The sequence below is a fragment of the Engraulis encrasicolus genome, unplaced genomic scaffold (assembly GCF_034702125.1).
Source record: "Engraulis encrasicolus isolate BLACKSEA-1 unplaced genomic scaffold, IST_EnEncr_1.0 scaffold_1132_np1212, whole genome shotgun sequence".
Lineage (NCBI taxonomy): Eukaryota > Metazoa > Chordata > Actinopteri > Clupeiformes > Engraulidae > Engraulis > Engraulis encrasicolus.
The window spans coordinates 9,922-13,541 of record NW_026944606.1 but is presented as its reverse complement, the minus strand read 5'-3'; the positions used below and the strand labels follow the sequence as shown (position 1 = coordinate 13,541).

Genomic DNA, 3,620 nt, shown 5'->3' with positions numbered 1-3,620 from the left:
GGACTCAGCATCATCAATAACCCTGCAATTGACACCAAGATTGTGAAAATGTGATAATTATTAGTAGATATATGGGTTCGGTAGCTATACTGGCCAGGGCCAAAAAGCGCCCCCTAGAGGAGGGGTATAACAGGGTCAGAAAATTCGAAACCCATCATTTTTCAATAGTAGGACCCCAAATGAAGCAAATGAAGCAATAAAATCAATTTTAGCATCAAAATCCTACGGGAGCTGTTTTTCAGACAATTCATACCACACTATTAGAGTGTTTCTACCGTTTCTTATTATTATTATTCATGTTTCTCCTTAGGGAGTCTATGGCAGCCCATAGAACCGTCTGGTCGAAAATGCTGAAAATTGGCACACGCGTTCAGGACCGTGTCAGTATTACCCACAGCGATTTATAGGTCCCCAGCCCCAACCCTCTAGCGCCACCAGCAGGCCAAAGTTGCAGGTACATTTCTGCTTGTAACTTTTGAACCGCTGGGCCAATTTTCAAAAACTTGGTATCCCTGGAATCCTTGGGCCGAGACGAATCCAACGCACCCTATGACGTCATTTTCCGCCTGGATAGTTTTCCCGCCATTTTGAATTTTGTGAAAATCACTAAAATACCCATCTCTTCCTCAATTTTTGACATTTTTTTCTGAAAATCGATATATAGCATCTCTGGACTGAGCCGCACAAAACTTATGCCTTGAATTTTTTATATCTTGTATCGTTTGGCCGTGACAGCCAATCAAAAACGGCCTAAAAGTCGCCAAACAGGAAGTGAAGTCATATCTTGGCAACCCATGGTCACAATCTTCTGCAAATTGTCACAGACATTCTTGTCCATGCCATGACCCACCAAAACAAATTTCAGGTCGCTAGCTCAAACTCTCTAGCGCCACCAGCTGGTCAAATTTTTAGCTATGTTTCTGCCTGTAACTTTTGAACCGTATGCTCCATTTTAAATCTGGTGGTACCGTTGAAATCCTTGGGCCAAGACGAATCCAACGGATCCTATGACATCATCGTCAGCCAATCAAAAGCAGCCTAAACGTCGCCAAACAGGAAGTGAAGTCATATCTTGGGAACCCATTGTCACCATCTTCTGCAAATTGTCACAGTCATTCTTGTCAGTCCCATGACCCACCAAAAAAAAATTCAGGTCGCTAGCTCAAACTCTCTAGCGCCACCAGCTGGTCAAGGTTTTAGCTACATTTCTGCCTGTAACTTTTGAACCGCATGCTCAATTTTTATTCTGGTAGCACTGTTAAAATCCTTGGGCCAAGACGAATATCATATCTCAGCAACCCATGGTCAGAATCTTTTGGGAATCGTCACACACATTCTTGGCTATCCCATGACTCCCCACAAGAACTTTCAGGTCTCCAGATCACTCGCTAGCACCACCAGCAGGTCACAAATCAAATTTCGAGGTATATTTGTGACCCCTCACCACGAAACCAGGCATAAGTCGCGCAGCCGCGTTCTGAGCTACAGCCAAATTTAGTCAGGGAAGCGATTTTCTATGTGTTTTGACATCTTGGAAGAAAACGGTACCTTAACACTTATATTTTCAATTCCCATGGTCATTACATTCAAATTCGGTCAATAAAGATGTTTATTATGTCAATTATGTCAGCGTGATCAAAAGTTCAGGCTTCACTGAGCAAAGAGAAAGCCGAAATGGGCCACTTTTCTCCGACCGAAACAACCTCCGATCTGTTGCGGATCATCCAAGTGTTTGGTACGAGGAGAAAGCTAATGAAATGCCCTGTCCAATCACGTAGGTCAAATGGCGATATTATTTTGTAGTTCTTTTAAAAGAGCCAATCAAATGAGTAAACCAAACCCTCTTGTTGCTATGCCTGTCAAGATCAAGCTCCGTGATTGGTCAAACGCCCACCGCGTGCTCTACGGGCATGCGCAGTTCTCTCACTTACATCCGCAACAAACCAGCATGGTTAGTGTTATTGCAAGTTTGATTAATGTTTCGTCTCGTAAATAGCCGTATTTACTCCTCATTTTTGGACAACAATGACAAGGACAAAGGCGACTGGGAGTCTGATGATGACTGGGATGCCTTTGATGATGAAAAAGACGATCGAGTGCACGAACTGGGAACAGATTCAGCAGTGGAGAAGACCAATGCGATTTTTTTTTTACCGCGGACGTATCTCCCAATTCTGGCTATGAAAAGACCAATAATCTTTGGTAAGTTAGTGTGCAACTTAGTTACATAGCAGAGGACACTTTCTGTTTCTTGATTTTTACGTTTTAACCCTCCGGATTTCATCTGCATGACATGTATGTGTGGGTATAATGGAGCTCTAGAAAAACGTCTCAGTGCATGCCTTTAGTGATTACATACTCCTCGTTTTGAAATGGGCTAAACTTAAAATAATACTGAGAGTATATGCAACTATTCTACCTGTAGTTAACTGGAATGGTATTTTTAACATACTATTCCTATTATTTTATTCCAGCATCAGCAAGGAAAGACTAACAGGCTTACTGAAATGGTACTCCACTGGGACAGGACAGGAGGGAGAAAAATGTCTCGAGATCCCTTCAGCTGGACAACATCAAAGGAGAGGTGACATTCATCCAACAACAAGGTTCACAAAATGCCCTAGTGCTCACTGGACATGTCCCTGGATTTAAACGTGATGATCTACAGCCCCTGCCTTCAGTTCACACTGCCACCAAGGTCAACCAAAGCTACAAAGATGTTCTTCTTGGGACAGGTAATTAACATTCTCTTTTAAATATTGTGGTCATCTAACCTATTTGTAATATGGGTGTCATAGTTGGCTTAGTTGGCATAGTTCTTTTAATGAATTTCATGTTTATGCTGCAGCTGTCATATTTCAATGCTTTTAAGGTTAATATCTTGATTTACAATGGGCGGCGATTGTTAAAATTCTACTCCATATAATGAGCTATATCGATTTATATTTAAATAATTAATTTCAGTTGAGCTGGAAAAGAGAAAAAATGTAGCTGTCTTAGGGTATAACTATTTTTGTTTTCAAAACTTTTTTTCTGTCAATTCATTATTTTTTTATTTTTCATAGAGAAGAACTATTGGACCATCAAGCACCAACAAGAGTGGAGCCTTGAAGAGAGCGACGCATCTCTGAATCTTACACTGACTCTGAGAGTGCCCATAGACAGGTTGTGGGCGTGGAGATGAACTTTTAAATCTGTAAATATGTGGCAAGTACACAAGAGAATACGTGAGTAATGTGTGTGTGTGTGTGTGTGTGTGTGTGTGTGTGTGTGTGTGTGTGTGTGTGTGTGTGTGTGTGTGTGTGTGTGTGTGTGTGTGTGTGTGTGCGTGCGTGTGTGTGCATGTGTTTATGCTAAATGCATTTAATTTAATGCTATATTGACCTAAATGTTCATGTCCTTGATGCACTGTATGTTGTGTTTTTTAAGCTTTGGCAGCATTGATACTTCCAAGCATGCCAATAAAGCACATTTGAATTTGAATATGCAAGTTAAATTGTCTTTTTTAGTTCTTTTAGGGTTGCCATTGGTAAGCGGTAGGGCAGTCATGGGTAAGCGGTTAGGGCATCAGACTGTATCCCAAAGGTTGCCAGTTCAACTCGTGACCCGCCAGGTTGGTG

At 41.5% G+C, this 3,620-nt stretch overlaps 1 long non-coding RNA gene across 1 annotated transcript; it reads left to right on the top strand.

Annotated features, from left to right (window-relative positions):
• The first annotated feature begins 1,685 nt into the window (after positions 1–1,685).
• LOC134442077 (uncharacterized) lies at positions 1,686–3,303 on the top strand. Its single transcript, XR_010033295.1, has 3 exons — positions 1,686–2,202; positions 2,475–2,735; positions 3,066–3,303. It is a non-coding gene; the product is annotated as an uncharacterized LOC134442077 (long non-coding RNA).
• The last annotated feature ends 317 nt before the right edge of the window (positions 3,304–3,620 follow it).